Here is a 20,414-nt window from a genome sequence, read left to right as displayed (position 1 = left end):
TTGGTATTCCAGCAAGCCTGATCTTGTAGGAGAGCCTGGAGTTACAGAGAACAAGCTCCACCTCCTGCTCTAACCGGATTACTCACCCCTCTAGCTCTCTTTTTGTCCTGTGAAGAAAGCCACAGGTGTTGAGGGGTGATGAGCAGAGCCTGCAGCTGGCCCAAGAACAATGGAAAAGCTTAAGGGGTCTAAGGGCCTTGCTCAAGGGGCATCGTTGGTGCCCACAGAGGCAGCAGTGGTTCTGAATCTACACAGCCATGCTTCCTGGCCTGCATGCAAAGCCCAAGAGAAGAAAGAACCCATAGGAAGGATTTGTGTGTGTGCCTGTTCTAGGACTTGAACTCAAGGCATAGGCCTTCTCTTTGAGCTTATATGCTCAAGGCTAGTGTTCTACCATTTGAGCCATACCTCTAATTTTGGCTTTTTCTGGGGGCAGTTAATTGGAGATAAGGGCCTCACAGAATTTCCTGCCCAGGCTGCCTTTGAACCTTGATTCTCGGATCACAGCCTCCTGAGTAGCTATGATTATAGGTATGAGCCACTGGCACCTGGCTTATGAAGGAATCTTAATCAAGGCAGGAAATTGGCTTTTTTTTAATAACATAAAATATTTTTACTAAAACACAAGATTTACAGAGGTTTCTAGACAAGCCATACAAAATGGTCACAAGCTGGGGCTGGGAATATGGCCTAGTGGTAAAGTGCTCGCCTCATATACATGAAGCCCTGGGTTCCATTCCTCAGCACCATATATATAGAAAAAAGCAGGTAGTGGCGCTGTAGCTCAAGAGGTAGAGTACTAGCCTTGAGCAAAAAGAAGCTAGGGACAGTGCTCAGGCCCTGAGTCCACGCCCCAGGACTGGCAACAACAACAAAACAAATCAACAACATGGTCACAAGCTCTTTTTGAAGGGAGAAAATCTACACTTGACAGCAAAGTCACAATGGTATTAGTGAGGGCTGTGATGTTTAATATTCCCACGTTGGTTCAAACAATCGAGCTGGTCCATCAGTGGTGTTTAAAGATAGACTTGGCTAGAGAGTACTTTAAAGAACTGGTTAGCTGCTTTTAACCAATACAATTAGATTCCCATAAAGGGAGGGAAATGATCCCATAAAATTAAAATAAAACTATTTTCCCCCTAAAAAAAAAAAAGAAAAACAACCAACCCCTGCATTTAACCCTGACACTACCTTCATTCACAGTGCTTTATACTTAAACCATGATGGTGAAAATGGATAAAAGCAGAGAGCCACTGCTTTTATACATTTCTCAACAATCCAGATGGTACTTCTAGCCTCTGCTCATGCTTAACAACAGTGAATCCGGACAAGACATAAATTTGCTGATGTGCATGTACATTTAATCACCAAAGTACTGAAGATGTCTTGCTTTTATTCTGTAATGTTTCTAAGACTGATTCCATTAAATACAAACCAAAAAAGGAAGAAGTGTTGGCAGAACAGCACATTGGATGATTGGATTGACTTAAATATTATTTGTGGCATAAAGCCTAGTCCATGCTCTAGCTGTTTCTATGGCTTGGGCTTCTTCAGTCTTCCACTGCTCTGCTACATCATTTGCTAATGGATCGTCTGGATTAGGAGCACTTAACAAAGCCTGGATGGATAGCAGAACTATGCAGATCTGCAGTGCTGGTGACCACTTATCTTTCAAAATATCTAAACATATTCCTTCCAACTTGTCTATGTTAGGTGATAAATTTTGGTCATGAAATGTACTTTATGTGCTACCATTGGGTATTCTTCTGGAAGGAATAGTTCAAATTTAAAAGTCCCTCCCTCAAATGGGGAAATCTTGAGGGTCAGCAATAAGCACATGAAATTAACGGGCATTGCTCTCATCTGGTTCTGATTTATTGCCAGGAACTGGTTCTGCCAAAAAGCACTGGGTTTCCTTAATGATCCTGAGGGGCAGCCCGTCCATCTTGTCACATCCTGAGTTTGACCTCAGCTCTCAGCTCCACTCCCCTCACCAGGAAATAGGGTTTTAACCTGCTACTTGCTCTCAGTCTTGGCTTGGACCACAGATAACCTGTCAGCTGTCTCTGATTGTGTGTGTTTTCAAATCTACCTGGATGGCTAGAAAGTTATGTGTATTGTATTAATCACACAGGCTTTTTCTTTTGTTTGTATTTTCTGAGACAGGGTCTCACTATGTATTCTATGCTGGCTTCATACTCAACCACATAGCCCAGGCTGGCCTCAAACACTTGTTCCTCCTGCCTCAGCCTCCCGACTGTTGGACTACTGGTTTGTACTGTCATACTTCTGTACTATGCAACAATTTTACATGGGTACTGGGGCACGAACTCGACCCCAGTGCCATCCATGAGTTCTTGTGCCCAATACTATCCCTCTACAACTTGAGCCAAAGCCCTACTTCCAGATTTTGAGTGGCTCATTGGAGGTAAGAATATTACAGGGACTTTCCTGTCCAGGCTACATTTGATCTGTGATCCTCAGCTCTCAGCCTCCTGAGTAGCTAGGATTATAGACATGAGCCACTTGATGCCCAGCTGAATCAAGAGTTCTTGACACAGAGTAAGTAAGTGAGGAAAATTGACTGCTGTTCCCTGAGGTAAAGCCTGTCACAGTGGCTCACACAGTAGCTAGGATTACAGACATGAGCCATGGGCACCCAACATGAATGGTGCATGCTTGTTTTGAAGGTAAGCATATTTGTTTTGGTAAAATGTACATTTCTCATCGGGCATTTGTGGCTTAGGCCTGTTTCCTAGCTACTAACTAATCACCAAAAGGCCAGCAATGGACCTGTGGCTCAAGTGGCACATTAGCCTTGAGCAAAATTTTTTGAAAAGCTTAAGGACAGTACCCAGGCCGTAAGTTCAAGCCCTGGACCAGCAGACACACACGCAAACACACACACACATGCATACAACACTAACTCACGTAATAGCGATACTGCAAAACATTTTCAGAACATCAACATTCTACACACAGAACAACTTGGGCTCAAACAAAATAAAAAGGCAGGTGTTGGTGCCTCACACCTCTGATCCAAGCTACTCAGGAAAGTGAGGTCTGAAGATCACAGTTCAAAGCCAGCTAGGGCAGGAAAGTCTGTGAGACTGTTACCTTCAATTAACCACCAATAAACCAGAAGTGCATTTGTGGCTCTAACTGGTAGAGTCCTGGCTTGAGCAAAAGAGCTCAGGTACAGTGTTCAGGTCTTGAGTTTAAGCCTGGTCAGTGGTGAGCAGAAGAGCCGCATGCAGGCACATCTCCTGCAGTGAAAGGCCCTCTGGCAGCTCATGAATCTGGCTGGGACCTGCTGATCCTGTTTACAGGATTAGTTGACTATATCTACATACACCTCATCCCCCAGTGAATCCCAGGGCTGCTCTGGAAGGCCCTAGGCCTGACTGACTTGGGCCCCAGGGGAGAGCCAGACAAATGTTGTCTGAGCCACTCAACCTATGGAGATGACCAGCTCTCCACTCGGCAGAGCCACGCTGCATCTAGCTTTCACCCTGTTCTTCATCTTGCAAGGTCCATTAAAAGTAAAAATTCTGCCAATTTTAGGAACATCCATTATCACAGTGTCTAATTCCTGGGTGCCAGTGGCTAATGTGCACTTGTAATCCTAGCTATTCAGGACCCTGAGATCTAAGGATCAGAGTTCAAAGTCAGCTCAGGTGGTAAGGTTTTTGAGATTATATATTTTTTTGTCAGTTGTGGGGTTTGAACTTAGGGCCTGGGTAATGTTCCTTAGCTCCTTTTCATCAAGGCTGCTGTTCTACCACTTTGAGTTACAGCTGGTGGTTACCTGGAGAGAAGAGCCCTTTTCTGGCTAGTTTTGAACCCAGATCCTCTTATGTCAGCCTTCTGAGTAGCTAGGATTACAGCCGTGGTGTGCAGGGCAAAAGGCATCCACCTTGTGTGCTCTCCAATACCTCTCATCCGCACGCCATGCCACCTCCACACTCCTGGCCACATCAAAGCATTGTGTCACCATGACTTACACTGGCCTAGGCATGGACTTCTGTGGTCATCAAGACAGGTGTCCCGACAGCTATTTAACCTGCATAAGGTCACAGTTTCCCAGTCCATGTTTGTTGGCTGATCTGGGTAATCAGTGGCGGAGTCAGCCAGAGCTGCTGCATCTGTGCTGAAGGACATGTCTCTCTGGACAGGGAGCTGGGGCCCTTCCTTCCTGGACAAGATGAAGATCCTGGACAAGTCCTACAACTCTTATCTGTCAGAAATGAATACAAAATGGTACAAAATTGTTCCAGACCACTGGGTTCAACTCCTCAGCACCACATATATAGAAAAAGCCAGAAGTGGTGCTATGGCTCAAGTGGTAGAGTGTTAACCTTGGGGGAGTGATCATGCTCTGAGTTCAAGCCCCAGGACTGGCAAAAAAGAACAAATGTAAAAGCATATCAGGGACTTTCTTGCCTGGGGTGGCTTCAAACCACATTCCTCAGAATTCAGCCTCCTGATTAGTTCTAGGCTTTTCCATGAGACAATTATCTCAAATTAACCACCAAGAAAGGAAAAAAGTAAAAGAAAAAAGTCTAGAAGTTGAGCTGAGGCCTAGGGAGAAGAACTCTGCAGATGCAATGACCTGAGAGCAACAAAGTCCATGGAGGTACAGCTAAAGGTGGCAAACAAGTTTTATTTACAACCCAGAACCAGAACAGCCTCAGCCTCCAAAAATACAGCCTGCAACTACCTTGTCCTGGATTAACTACCCAGAACCCAGAACCAAGAATCACCTCAACTTCCAAATCTCCAAGGGAGCAAGCTTCTTTCTATTACACTTTCTCACAGGCCTCTCCTCAGACCTCTCACCTCTCCTCAGGCATCAAGTATCTCCACAAGCATCAGGCCTTAAGGCCTCTTTCTAGTCCTCTAGGCCCCTCCACAGGCCCCATGTCTCTGCTCCAGAAAGGTCTTTCAGCAGGCAGGCTCAGGAAGTCTCAGATACCGGTTCAGCTCAGCTCTGCTCCTAAGTCCTCAGTCCTTCCTGCAGGCCTTAGGACTCAAGGCTTCTCCCCAGGCCACGGGCCTCCAAATCTCCCCATAGGCCTCTGCACAGCCTCTGCAAGCCTCAGCAAGCCTCGGATGCTGTGCTCAGATCTGCTCCTCTGGCAGGCACTTCAGGCTCCATCCCTCTCCACTCTCTTCCAATCCTCCACACACCCAACCCCCACTCCTGCCACTGGGGCCTTCTGATGCCCCGCCCCCCCCAGCTGTCCCTCCCACTTGGAAGTGCCACTATGGCAGTGATGTCAACACAGGGCAGGAATTCAGCTGGTAATCACACAGACAAACCCCTTGGAAAGTGCCCAGGCCCTGATTTCAAGCCTTATAACAAGCACAAAATAATAATAATGTAAATGAAAAGCAGAGTGGAAGAACCAATTAAGAATAGTAAATTGAGACAGGAATTGGTGGCTGACATGTGTAATCCTAGCTAGGCATGAGAATGGAATCTGAAGATGGTGGTTCAGAGCCCGCCTGGGCAGGAAAATCCATGAGGCTCTTATCGCCAACCAGGAAAAAGCTGGAAGTAGAGCTGTGGCACAAGTGTAAAGCAACAGCCTTGAGTGAAAAAGCTAAATAATAGTGACCAGTCCCAGAGATCTAGGGCCAGGACAAACTATATAACTATATAACAAACATATATATAGGGCTGGGAGGATGGCCTAGTGGCAAAAGTGCTTGCCTGGTATTCATGAAGCCCTGGGTTTGATTCCCCAGCACCCACATATATAGAAAAACGGCTGGAAGTGGTGCTGTGGCTTAAGTGGTAGGGTGCTAGCCTTGAGCAAAAAGGAACCAGGGACAGTGTTCAGGCCCTGAGCCCAAGGCCCAGGACTGGCAAAAAAAAACCAACAACACACACACACACACACACACACACACACACACACGTGTGTGTGTGTATTTATGCACATATACAAACACATGAATAATCAGGGTGGAGAGCACAAAGAACCAATTACACATGTTAAAATGAGCAGACCTGGTAGATCACACCTGTAGCTCAAGCTACACAGAAGACATTACTTGAAGAACTTGAATTCCACAAGCAATTTGTGAGTGCATGTCAGTCCTGGGTCTTGAACTGAGAGCCTGAAATAAAAATATTTTTTTCTGTTTCTTTTTGTTTCCAGTCCAAAGGCTTGAACTAAGGGCCTGGGAACTGTCACTGAGCATCTTTTGCTCAAGGCTAGCACTATACCATTTGAGTCACAGAGCCATTTCCAGCTTTTCCTATTTATGTGGTACTGAGGAATGGAACACAGGGCTTCATGCACACCTGACAAGCACTTTACCACTAAGCCACATTCCCAGCCAGAAAAATTTTTCTTTTTGGTTTGTTCTGTTTTCTTTATGGCCAGTCCTGAGGGCTCGGAACTCAGGGTCAGAGTGCTGTCCCTAGTCTCTTTTTACTCAAGGGTAGCACTCTACCTCTTGAGCTACAGCACCACTTCTGGCTTTTTCTATTTATATGGTGCTGAGGAATTGAACCCTGGCCTTCATGCGTGCTAGGCAAGTACTCTACCACTAAGCCACATTCTCAGTCCAGAAATATTGTTCTTAAAGATAGCACTCTAACACTTGCTCACATTTGGGGGTCAAATGGAGATGAGTCTCATTTTTCACTGCTACCTCACTGTCAGTGAGGTGGTGATAGGCCTTCTTCACTTCCCCATAGCTGCCATAGCCAATAATCAGCTGTATATGGTATTGGCTGGCAAGGCTCTCCTTCTCTGTGGTGGAGAATGTAATGCATTCACTGTCACTTGACTCCATTTTCTTCATAGGATGACAGGGAGTCAACCTTAACCAAACCTAGCTCGGTAAATATGGTGGATAGTAACACTGAACTATACTTAGCGAAATAAATATGGCAGGCTGCAAATCATAAATTTGCAACTAGCTAAATTGATTTGGTGGGCATCAAATCTTAATTAAATGTAGCTAAATCAATTCAGTGGCAGCATATCTTAACTGAAGTTAGCACAATATAAACCATAGAGTAATAGAAATCCCCAATCTTATGCCCCCACCCCCACCCCTGATAAAAGCATCAACCTAGCTCTGATTTAGCCTAGCAGTCATCAAAGGAGATCTCTCAGCACTGTAACTGACAAGGTTACAACAACTAATTGCCTTCTGTAACCCCTGTAGGGACCTCAGAATGGCATGTGAGGTCAGGGAAGAAATGGACCAATCACAGCTGAGCCTAATGTCATCAGGGAGGAATGGGAAAATCACAGCCAGTCACAGTGACATCAGGGAAAAATGGGACAATCACTGCCTGAGTGGACTCATTGGAAGCCTCTCTCTTAGGCCTGGAGGACTGTCATCCAGGACTCCAGGTGGGCATGAGGTGGATGCTGTGGTCCCCATCATGGCAGTGTTTCCGGAACCTCGAGGACAATGGCCAAGCACCTCCCTCCTAATCCAGGGCCATGTGATCCTAGGACCTGTGCCCTCGGGTGTCCGTGCTCCAGGCGCACGGACCTCAGCCTTCTTGTGGTAGGTGCTGGGACTTGCTTCCACGATGTGTGAAACCATGGTGCACCTCTAGCACTTCACTGAAGTGGCAGAGAGACTTCCAGAGTTGCATCCAGCTTAAAACTCAAACCCAAGACTTCCGGTAAGACAGTGGAGGAGCAGCAGAGCCCTATTTAAGCTCCCTCCGAGATCCCAGATTTTCCATTCCAGAAAAATTTTTACTCCTAGAAAGACAGCTCAAGTAAGTTATAATAGTATAGGGATTCTGGCCACAAAGGAAAAATTGACTTTGCTAGCCTGAAAACACAGATTTGAGCTCCAGGTGGCATCCCGCCACCACACCAGTGCCGGTGCCTGCACAGTACCCAGCACTCCATGCACCTGAAGCACACAACAGCGACCAGGAAGAAATCCTCCAGACAGCAGCAGAGAGACACGGATCGTAGGCTGAGCACAAATGGGCCAAAATTCCATAGAAAGCATGAGTACGCCATGAAAGACATTCTCACTCATGCCTACAGAGCAGCATCTGGAAGGTAGCCCTTCCCCCATTAACAGGGCTGTTGGACCCAGGTAACTGCAGCTGTAGTCAGGACACAGGGGATACAGAGGTGAGTGGATCAATGCACACTTTATTTCAGGAGGGCTAGGGTTTATATACTCTTGGTAGCCATAATTTTCCTATATCCAACTTAAAACAACCATGTAGGACAGGTCTATTTTTCAAACCTCATATCTAAAGATCCATTTTTGATCTCTCAAGTCTTTTCTCAAGCCTGAATGTATTTAAAGAAATCTGGAGGGGCTGGGGATATAGCCTAGTGGCAAGAGTGCTTGCCTCATATGCATGAGGCCTTGGGTTCAATTCCCCAGCACCTCATATACAGAAAACAGCCAGAAGTGGTGCTGTGGCTCAAGTGTCAGAGCGCTAGCCTTGAGCAAAAAGAAGCCAGGGACAGTGCTCAGGCCCTGAGTCCAAGCCCCAGGACTGGAAAAAAAAAAAAGAAATCTGGAGCCTAGAGGGCACATTGCCTCCTGGCTGCCTGTTTTAAAAGGGCATATATATATATATATATATATATATATAGAGAGAGAGAGAGAGAGAGAGAGAGAGAGAGAGAGAGAGAGAGAGAGAAAGAGAGAGAGAGAAAGAGAGAAGAGAGAGAGTTAATGAGAGTTGTGTACTTCTATCCCCATTAGTTTATGTACTTTAAAATATTTACCTGATCATATGTAACTTAAGATAGTCTTACTATTACATCACAGTTTACACTTATAAAACTTAGTATCTGAATCATTAAATTGATACCCAAAACAATTGTAACAAAAGTATATTTAGCAGTGTGCCCCAGAATTATAAACATGAGATTCCAGAATTAGCATCTCTGCCTTTTTTAATACATCCAAATTGTAAAACTGTACAGAAATCAAATTATATCAAGTAAATAAACTTTTAACTCTCCTTTAAGATATTCCAATTTGAATCCATCCTAAGGGGCAGTTTTAGAAATTTCAGTCAAATCATTTATTTTTACCACCAGGTTTCCAATGTTTACCTGAAAACCAAAGAAACAAAAGACAGGCCTCCATTGGCCTGTCCTATAGAATGGGTCTATCTCCATCTTACTCCTTACAGCTTGATGAACTTCGCCTTGGGCCCAGCTTGCCTTCTTCCACCATGAATGGACACCCCCTATGGCTGTCCCATCATGTGGACTGGCTAAGCTGCACCTTTGTCAGTTTACCCCTCACTCCTGAGGATAGGCTCACTGGCCCATGCTAGGTTCTTATTTATTTATTTATTTTTATTTATTTATTTTTTTAACCATGAATTAAAGAGATTTTTAACTATAGTTCCTCTTTTTTTTTTTTTGGCCAGTCCTGGGCCTTGGACTCAGGGCCCGAGCACCGTCCCTGGCTTCTTCCCGCTCAAGGCTAGCACTCTGCCACTTGAGCCACAGCGCCGCTTCTGGCCACTTTCTGTATATGTGGTGCTGGGGAATCGAACCTAGGGCCTCGTGTATCCGAGGCAGGCACTCTTGCCACTAGGCTATATCCCCAGCCCTATAGTTCCTCTTTAAAATAAAGTAATAATCCTTTAAAACATTTGGTAATGCCCAAACTTGATGACCTTTTGAATTTTAAAGTTAAACTAACCCATTTTTACATCATACAGTTTCAATCTTGAACACATTCACACACACATACACATATGCAAGTATTTATGTAAAAGAACTTAAAAGCGCTCAAAACAACTATGGGCCGTACTTTTTTTTTTTTGTGGCAAGAGGTATTTTTGCCAATCTTACTCTTGCAATGACCAAAACTTAAGACAAAATCTTTTTTTTGGCCAGTCCTGGGCCTTTGACTCATGGCCTGAGCACTGTCCCTGACTTCTTTTTTTTTTGGCCAGTCCTGGGCCTTGGACTCAGGGCCTGAGCACTGTCCCTGGCTTCTTCCCGCTCAAGGCTAGCACTCTGCCACTTGAGCCACAGCGCCGCTTCTGGCCGTTTTCTGTATATGTGGTGCTGGGGAATTGAACCTAGGGCCTCGTGTATCCGAGGCAGGCACTCTTGCCACTAGGCTATATCCCCAGCCCCCCCCCCCTTTGTTTTTTTTTTTTTTTTTTTTTTGCTCAAGGCTAGCACTCTGCTACTTGAGCCACAGAGCCACTTCTGGCTTTTTCTATATATGTGGTGCTGGGGAATCGAACCCAGGGCTTCATGTATACAAGGCAAACACTCTTGCCACTAGGCCATATTCCCAGCCCAAGACAAAAATCTTTAATGAAAGATTTTAGCAGTTTTTTTTTTTAGTCTCATTCACCAGGGCTTGTTGGTTTTAGCAAGACATTTTAGCATACTAAATACTTTTCCGCTGAAGATAACTGGGTTGGGATCCCCTGGAGTGTAACTGAGCCCACCAAGCACTTGACTCTAGTGTTTAGCCCAGTTTTAGCTAGGGGTATTTTACAGTTTTGAATTACTCTCAGGCTAAGATTAGCTACCTGTTTGAACCCGGCTCTTAGCAGCCTGCACTTTTTCAACTGCCTTCTTGCAGAAGAAGACACAGCGAATTGTAGACTCTGATGTTTTCCCCATAGACATGTAAATGGACAACAGAAATATGGGAAACAAAAGTTTATATTTAAAACTGGTACCAACCTCAAAGACAAAACTAGTCAAGACAAAACAGGACATAGAATCAGAGGCTTTATGCCTTGGATGGCATGCCCAGTGTCCACAAGCTGCCAGCCAGAGTGATGGAAAGCCCATAGGGCCCTGAAAATTCTCAGGGGGATACTCTCCAGTGGAGATTTCCATCCCCCCCACAATCAGCCTGCTGAGGCCGCCCGCCACAAGCCTTTTTTTCCCAATATAGCAGTCCACACAAAACACAACTAATCAGACAAGGGCAAAAACACATGAAACATTTGCATAAAACATGTAGAGTAGGCACAAATTAAAAGTGCAATTGCAGGGGCTGGGGATATGGCCTAGTGGCAAGAGTGCTTGCCTCATGTACCTGAGGCCCTGGGTTCAATTCCCCAGCACCACATATGCAGAAAACAGCCAGAAGCGGCGCTGTGGCTCAAGTGGCAGAGTGCTATCCTTGAGCAAAAAGAAGCCAGGGACAGTAGGCCCTGAGTCCAAGCCCCAAGACTGGCCAAAAAAAAAAAGAAGTAAAAGTGCAATTGCAGTAAAAATTATCTTGAGAGGTAAAAGAAAAATCACTAGTCCTTCCCCAATTCCAAGCTGATGGTCGGAAACAGGGAGTAGTGGCTCCCCTGCTAGTGCCTGGTTGTAAGGAAAAGATGATGGGGAAGCCTCGTTCACTGGAATGGAGCCACGATTCAGCCCCGTATTACAGCTGTCCTAAGTTAAGTGAATCTGGTCAGTATCTTCATAATGAGGGGGCTGTGCTACACCTCTGATTGGAAGGGGTTGAATGACAGGAAAAGTTCAATAGCAAGGGAGAGAAACAGAACCATAGGAATTCGAATTGAAGAGCCAGACTAAAGCCATTTTGAAGTCAGGCCCTACTTTACTACACTAACCTGAGATAAGCAGGCCCTGTGAGCAAACCCAGGCCACCAATTATCCTGGCTAGCAGAATGAGCTTATTAGGGCCCAGCTAGTCAGAAAACTCCCTGGTTAACCCTAACCACCTGGGAATACTTAACTCTAACTGCCCTGGAATGTTGCCCCTAGCCCAGAGCCAATCAGATTTGTACCCATATCCTAATCTTGCTTGAACACCTGATTGCTGTAACTTTGTCGTTTTTTGCCTTTAAAAGCCCTGTGCAATTTCAGCTCGGGGCCTTCCTCCTAACCTCCGCTGTGTTGGTGGGTAGGACGAGGCCCGATCTGCAGCTCACCTGAATAAAGCCTTGCTTTTGCACTTTGGAATGTCTGGAATGTGGTCTTCTTAGTGGTCTTCTCGAGTCTTGGGCATAACAGAATAAGAAAAGTACAAGCGGGCCCCGAAGCGGCAATCTTTTGTTTTTCACTTCCACCTTCCTGACGGCCCCTGGCAGATTGGGAAAGCATCTGTAGCACTCCGACTGCGCTGCTGACCTGCCTGAATTAGTGTCATTCTCTGAAGGAGCATGTGTAGAGGCCAAAGGCTTATTTGATGTTAATTTTTCTTTAACAAAACTGAGAGGAGATTGTTCAGGTATAGCCATCTCTTTTAGCTCCTGTCCAATTTGAGTTTTTGCCTCCTCTGGTAGGTTATAGGCCTTCATAGCTTTCTTTACGTCAGCCTCCAGCTCAGCAGCTGATGTTATGATAGTATCGGGAGACACCATAGTTAGTGCTGCATGCGTTAATGCCCAAACACACCAAAATGTAACTGGAACCTTGTCACCACACTGATATTTCTTTTCCACATTATTCTTTACTCGTTCTCAGACTTCTAAATCTGAAGTACCTTCCTCCAGGAACCATGGATTATACTCAACTACCACCTGCATGCACTCACCTATTTGTGAATGTGAGACTATAGCTCTGTTCCATTTCAGTACATGGTAGATAAAATTAGAAAAAGGAGTTGATTTAGCTTGTCCCATAACCCTGTAATTTTTTAAGTATTAGGAGCTCACCACCCAGTTCCCTTATCTCCTGTGGATTACACACAGTTCCCTTCTCTCCTGTGAATTAAAAATATCTCTCACCGCCACTCGAGAGCTCGGCAGTTCCACAATCTCCTATGGATCAGAATATCAGGTCCCTGTTCGGGCGCCATTGTTGGTGTTTTACTGTTTTTGTTTTTTTGTTTTTGTGGTCCTGGGGCTTGAACTCAGGGCCTGGTGGGCGCCAGTTGTTGGACCCAGGTAACTGCAGCCGTAGTCAGGACACAGAGGATGCAGAGGCAAGTGGACCAATGCACACTTTATTTCAGGAGGGCCAGGGGTTATATACTGTTTTAGGAATGGAGTCGAGTAAAGTTCAAACAGAAAGATATACATCATAAGATAAGACTTATCTAAACATGGTTACATCTGCCAATACATTATAGGATTAGATTGGTCAAGGCAAGGCTACATTTATCTCCTAACTGCTTGTTTACGCTGAGTTAACTATCTTAGCCATAAAACTCCCCCCACACAGTAAAACCCCCTCCCCATGTAACTGTGTACATAACTCTTCCAAGGACCTCTCTTATCGGGGGAGGAATGTCTCATGATCAATTGCTTTCTTTCAGCCATCAAACAGAGAAAATTTCTTAATGGAGGTGTGCCCCCATCGGCCTATTAGTTTGCTAATAAGGCTTTGGAAAGTTAGTGCTGAGGCTGAGTCCACCACAGGTCAGAGAATCATTCTCCCACACAGAGCAAAGTGCCATCTTTGACTCTGGCCTAGACCAGGCCAGAACAGACTGGAACTAAAGCCATCTTTGAAAAGGGCAAGAGTAACTGAACGGTGAGAGCCAGCTCTGCCCAGGAGAAGGTCCCTCCGCACATGTGGGAGGATCTCTCCCCAGGCCGCAGCTCACAAACTCAGGTAAACTCAGCCAGAGGTGCCCCACCCCGCCTGCCCCACCCCATCCTGCCCAGCCAACGCTGCGACTGCCCATTCCCCAACAGCTGGAATTTCTAAAATCAAACCAAAAGCAGTGAGCAGCTACTGGAGGCACAGAACAAACAGACGGGAGAGTAAACAGTTCCCAAGACAGATAAACTCCCCCATTACAGAGGATGCCAATTCCTACCAGCAAAACGAGCTGAATTCCATAGCCAGCTCTGCCCTGGAGAAGGTCGCCCTGCCCAAGAGGAAGGAACCTCCCCGGGTCAAGCAGCTCTCAGCCAGGTAAACCAAGCCCCAGGTGCCTCGCCCTGCTGAGTCCTCCACATGGAGGCAGGCATTAAAGGCAGTGGCCCCACAACAGATGGGAGGAGCCATAGTTACCGAGACTGTTCAGCATCCCCCAACTACAGAGGACACCCATTTTCTACCCGCAAGCTGTGCGAACCACAGAGCCCCAGGATTTAACTAATAGGGAGGAGGGTCAGAGCAGATCCACCCCCTCCAAGCTGAAAGAAAATCAAAACAGCCAAGCAGCAGGAAAGTAGACTGTAGACCATCGCAAGGAAACTAGAGACTCAAAAGAGCCCACCCAAACAAGGAAGACTCCCTTTCGCTTCACATGGTTGTATGGTTGTGTTGTTTCTTACCCATTTTTTTTTTTTACCTTTTTTTAACTTTTGTCTTTCATTTTTGAGTTGTTTTTTGTTTTTGTTTAGTTTTGGGTTATGTTTTTATTTTGTTTTTTGTTTCATGTGTTTTTCTTTGTTTCTTTTTTCTCATTTTTTTCTTTAAAATTACTTTCCTTTGACTAATACCTTTACTCTTTTCTGTTGACCTTCCATTGTTTATCATTTTAATCTTTTTCTTTTTACCCATTCTACTCTTCTCCACCTTTCCCCTTCACTGAAACTAAACCAAAATCATCATCCCCCATTCCTTTTGTTCAAATCTCTTCACTACTCCTAACTTAACCTCCTAAGTGTACTTCCAATGTAAGTCTCTTGGAGTTTCCTTCCCAGGCTGACTTCAAACTGTGATGCTCACATCTCAGCTTCCTGAGTAGCTAGAATTACAAATGTAAGCCACCAGCACCTGGCTTCATCTCTCTTCTTGTTCCTTCTTCTGCCCCACCATCCTCCCTAGCTTCCTACCCCAGCTCTTCACTCCATTGCTATCAATGATGTTGATTGTCACTCCCTCCTATTTTGACTGAGTCATTCAGTCTCTGGTCCCAGGAATCTGTTGCAATGCTATTATGATATGTAGGCCACACATACGGCAATACGCCTGGGATAGAAAGCATGGCACCCAAGCCTGCTACCTCTGGCATCTTCCAGGGTGTGAGTGATCCCAGGGCTTCTGAAAAATGCCACTGCCCTCTTGGAGGCCACCACAAAGTTGATGAATGCCCACTCACTGGGAGGATACCCTGTCCTGGGGTACAGGGCATTATGGCTGCTCCTGTACTCTGCTGCCACCTGTGAGACTATGAGAGGCCACTTCCCTCCTCTGAGCCTTCATTTCCTTCACAGTTCACATACATTGTCCTTGAACCCTTACATTCCAATCCCTCCTCCTCCCTCCTGCATCTTTGCCAGAAGTCTTGCACTTACCATTTTCCAGGCTTTGCTTTTGGCTAAGCAGATCTCTCTGCTGCCAGTCTGGACATCACACCATTACAATCATCTTTACTTGGCAGATAAGGAAATGGGGACTAACAGGTTCTGATGATGAGCTGGGAAACTGGAGACCCAGTGTGTGTATCAGCAGTTTGTTAAAGAATATTCAAAATAAACCATACACTGGTGGCTCACGCCTGCCATTCAAGCAGTTTGAAGTCAGCCTGGGCAAAAAAAAAAAAAAAAAAAAAGCCTGTGAAACTCTTATCTCCAATTAACTAGTTTTTAAAAAGTGAGAAAAGGAAGAGTGCCTCAAGTGGTTGAACATCAGACTTGAGTAGAAAAACTAAGCAAGAGAGCAAACCCTAGTATCAACACACAAAAAGCCATCAATCAATAAAATGTGTTCAAAACATGGTGACCCACGAATCAGCATGTCTACACTGGTGGATCCATTCTTCTTTCACAGCCTTGGTTCAAGGTTTTGGCCGCATCAGCTTGAGGTCCCATGATGAATGGTGTCATCATTGGGAGCCCCTAAAAAACCCAAGGTAGGGACACCTAGTAGGAAAGGTTTTTGTATCCCCACCAGGAAGGTAGAAGCCTTGCATCTATTAACTCTCCTCTGGTTGACATTTCCAATTACTAATAACAAGATGGAAGACTGAGACACAGTCCATGAATGAGCAGTTTCTTCAAATAAATAAACAGGGACCTGGACATTGGTGGCTTATGCTTCTAATCCTAGCTACTCAGGAGGCTGAGATCTGAGAATCACCATTCGAAGCTTGTATGAGCAAGAAAGTATCTGAGAATTTTTGTTGTTGTTTCTTTTTTTGCCAGTCCTGGGCCTTAAATTCTTTTTTTTTAAATTTAATTTATTTATTAAGTGAACACAAATTTTTTGACAAGGTGTTGTCCAAAAAGGGTACAGTTACATAGTAGGGCAGTGTGTACATTTCTTGTGAGAGCTTACGCCCTGTTTTTCTTTCCCTTCTCTAGGTCAGGTAGACATATATATGATATACAATTTATCAAGAACATATACAGTAGCCACGTGGCCAAGCCCATCTTTTTGCTTGAGACTGTCTCTGAGTGGTGGACTCTTGGAGGGATGGGGAATCCCCTTTGAAACCCCATAACAGCAATCATCTGTACCTTGAGTAAGTGAGATATTATAGTTCTTGCTCATAATTCCAGCTACATAGGCCTAAGAGCATTGGGATCTCTGAAACATCCTTTGAGATTTACTAATGGTACCTAATTTGCAAAAAATGTCTGAAGTAAATACAAAGATTTAGGTGCTCTGGATATATCTCAAATTTAGGGTATCTCTGTATCAAGGAAAAAGCTATAGATTCATCACCAGTAGTGTCCCCTGTGTTGTTCAAGAAAACAAATTGAAAAGTAGTTCAGAGAGACCTCAAATTACAAGAATGAGAAACTGAAGTCTCCTGTTAAATGGAACCATTACAATCACAATAAATAAATGAAAAGGGAAGGTTTTCTTCACTTATTCTTACTTACCCTAACAATCCAATTGTGTTCAAAATAATAAAGGCAGAAATGTATCTGTTGATGTTAGATTGTGGTCAGGTGAAATGTACAACAGAAAATTTACAAGGGATAGCAGAGGAATTGCACCTCTCTCTGTGGGGCCCCTGCAGTAACTGGAAAGGAGGACAGTACTACTGAAAGTGAACTTAAGTCACAAGTCAGTTTATATTTTAAACTGCAGAGGAAACATTGACTAATTTACATAAGCAGACTTTTATGTTAAAAGAAGAAAGAATAGGCTGGTATGTATTACCCACCATTCATGTACAAGTCCCAGGGACCAATCACCAAAAGTGTAAAAGAAGAAGGTAGAAAGTGGAACGAGATGCAGTATTCATTCACAACTAGACCAGAAAAAAGGTGATGAGTGAAAGAAAACTGGAAGATCAAAGATAAGGGGTGTTTTATAATTTTTTTTTTGTTTTTTGGCTGTAGGGTTTGAACTTGGGGAGCACCTTGGCACTCTCTCTGAGCTATTTCACTGAAGGATGGCACTCTACCACTTTGAGCCACAGTGCCACTTCAGTTTTCTGGCCTTAAACTGGCAATTCATCTGCCTAGGCTGGCTTCAAACTGCTATCCTTACATATAAGCCTTCTGAGCAACTACGATTATAGGTGTGAACCACTGGTGTGGAAGAACGACATTCCTCTGACCAGTGGGGGACTTATCCTCAGCATGGAATTCTGATGCCCTTTCCTGGAACACCAGGGAGCCAGTGGGGGAAAACTCCCGCTAAAGATTTTCCTGTGTTTGTTGGCCAAAGGAAGCCACTTTGTCATGAGTTTCTTCTTCCCTGAATAGAAAGTCCCTGGGTTGTATTGTTTGCCCAAATACTCCGGATAAGGGCTTTTACAGTATGTATTGTTTGCCCAACTGCTCCGGAGAAGGGCTTTCACAGTATTAGGGAATTCTATTGTCAAGACAATTGAGCTTTGCGGAAGCTAATTAGAGCTTTACCTTTGCTGATCTGATCCTTTGTTGTGGTGATATCTATGGTATGAATGGAGTGGCAAATCGTTCAGTTTTGCTCTTGGAATTATGATCTCTAACCCTATATAACCCTGACACCCCAAAAATAAAGCACGTGCCTTCTTCTCAAAGAACCACGTCCCTGGTGTCCTGTTTTCGTTGCAGTTACTCATGCAAGCCCACACTGGCACCACACTAAAAATCAATTTTATATATGATTTCTACTAAACCAACTCTGTCAGTAATCAGTTCATTTTAAATAAAGTAGCAGCATCAACTATGACATCAAAATGCATCTTTGAAAATTTCAAGTTCATATTGTTAAGCATGTATCAATATTATGTTTGTACATCCATAAGGCCACTTTCCTTTCTTATGATGTTTGTAGTAAGATTCAAGCCCTGGGCTTTACACATGAGGAGAACAGGCTTCACCCATGAGCCACCATTTTCTATCTCTTCAAGAGTAGACAAATACTTTTGCAATATGAGTAAAGAATCTTTTTGAGTGTGGCTGTCCTGAAGATTGAATTCTGGGCTCCAGGGCTGTCCCTGAGCTCTTTTACTCAAGGCTAGTGCTCTACCCTTGAGCCACAGCTCAACTTCCAGCTCTTTTGTCTGTTTTCTTTGGTGATAACTGGAGATAAGAGTCTCAAAGAACACAGACATTACCTACCAGCACCTTGTTGGTTGAATGATTTTTATATTTTATGTTATTTTCCCTTATATTTAATTACCCTGTATTAGTTGAACAAAAGTGTTTCATTGTGATATTCTGCATATGCATGTGAATTCACCCTCATTCTTCTTCCCTTCTTCGTCCCCTTTCTTAAAATAAAATCAGCTGGGCTAGGAATGTGGCTTAATAGTAGAGTGCTTGCCGAGCATGCATAAAGCCCTGGGCTCAATTCCTCAGTACCCCATGAACAGAAAAAAAAATAGCCAGGAGTGGCACTGTTGCTCAAGTGGTTGAGCAATAGCCTTGAGCACAATGAAGCTCAGAGACAGTGCTCACACTCTGGGTTCAAGTTCCCAGGACTGGCAAAACACAACCCATCTGTAAGGAAGTCTAGGACAGGGCTGAGTTTGTGTGATTGTTTAAGCACAATTTGTACCAGGTTTCCCACTTCTATTTTGGATAAGCTTGTAAGAAGTTTTTCAAATATCCACTCTGGTGTGCCTTGCACACTGAAGTGTTTCAAAAGGAAATGTATCTTCCAGGGGAATTGATTTTGTGGCACGGAACATGGAACCCACACCTCCCAAAAGCTACAAAAGTGCTTGACCCCTATTTTTGAATAGGGTAACAGTTATTACTAAGTTGTTGAAAACAGATTTTATGGGAAACTGTTTCAGAACTATGTCAATATTTGAAAATATCAATAAAAATAACCTACTTTCAAAAAACAAAGAAAAACCATTGTCATCAATTTCTCTCTCTACAAATATTGATACATGTATATATCCATGTACACCTTCTGTTACCTTATCTATTCACCCTCCCAGCTCCCCCGGTACCTACATCCTCAACAGAAACTATTTTACATTTCTGTTGTGTCTTAAAAATTACTGTAAAGTAGATGTACACAAGGGTTAGAATTACATAAGTCAGGTATTGAATGCATTGCTTTTTGAACAGTACTGTCATTTTTTTATTCATGTTAGTTGTGCAAATTGGTTCACTTTGGTATTTCACAAAGTATAAATTTACTTTCATCAGATGAATCAATTAGTCTCTTTGCTTGTCCACCCCTGTCCCCACTTCTATTACTAATGTTTTCAGTGAGTTTCTATATGCAGTCCTCAAACATAATACACATCATGTACATTAGTGTTATTGTCATATTCATTCCCTCTACCACCTCCTTCTTAGCCTCCTCAAATATATTTTAAAAACTTTTTTTGTTTTACCAGTTCCTGGGAAAGAATTTGTGGCATGGGCACTGTTCCTAGTCTCTTTTCCTCAAGGCTGTCACTCTGCCACTTGAGCCACAGTGCCACACTTCTAGTTTATTTCTGTTTATGTGGTACTGAAGAATCAAACCCATGCATATGAGGTAAGCACTGCACCACTAAGCCACACTCCCAGCGAACACTTTTGGTTTAAGGATATAATTATACATATTACATACACAGGTGTGCATATGTGTCTTTTAAGATTACATCCCACATATGAGAGCCAACAAATAACTTTGCCCCTATAAGTTTAATTTAGTTCAATTAACAAGTTGATATGCAGTTCCATTTGCCAATGAATGGTGTAATATCTTTATTGTTTATAACTGAATAAAGGTACACATTTTGTGTATGCCACATTTTACTTCCTTACTTTTCTTATCGTGAAATAGTTGTACTAAAGAGTTGCTATTTAACAAATCATGAGTACAATGTATTGATCAATGTCACACTTTCCAGTATTCTCACACATCGTCCCCTACCCATTCCTCCTCTCCCTCTTCTTCAATTTATAAGATATACATTGTGAACCTCCAGGTTAGAGCACGAGGAAGAAGGAGAGGAAACCTCTGAGACAGAAGAGGAAGAAGAAATCTCAGGGACAGAGGAGGAAGAAGAGGCCTCAGAGATAGAAGAGGAGGAAGAGGAAGGAGAAGAGGCCTCAGAGATAGAGGAAGAAAGAGACCTCAGAAGAGGAATAAGAGGGAGGAGAGGCCTCAGAGATGGAGGAGGAGGAGAAAGAAGTCTCTATGATACAGGAG

The 20,414-nt window shown here is 43.9% G+C and overlaps 1 long non-coding RNA gene and 1 pseudogene across 1 annotated transcript; both read right to left on the bottom strand.

Moving 5' to 3' along the window:
* Nucleotides 1-92: 92 nt before the first annotated feature.
* Nucleotides 93-10,206, bottom strand: LOC125366482. Its single transcript, XR_007213847.1, has 3 exons — nt 10,195-10,206; nt 7,456-7,459; nt 93-390 (listed from the first exon to the last, which is right to left on the bottom strand). It is a non-coding gene; the product is annotated as an uncharacterized LOC125366482 (long non-coding RNA).
* LOC125366477 lies at nt 1,473-1,974 on the bottom strand (annotated as a pseudogene).
* Nucleotides 10,207-20,414: the final 10,208 nt, after the last annotated feature.

The sequence above is a fragment of the Perognathus longimembris genome, chromosome 17 (assembly GCF_023159225.1).
Source record: "Perognathus longimembris pacificus isolate PPM17 chromosome 17, ASM2315922v1, whole genome shotgun sequence".
In the NCBI taxonomy this organism is placed as follows: Eukaryota; Metazoa; Chordata; class Mammalia; order Rodentia; family Heteromyidae; genus Perognathus; species Perognathus longimembris.
This window is presented reverse-complemented; position numbering and strand designations above follow the sequence as displayed.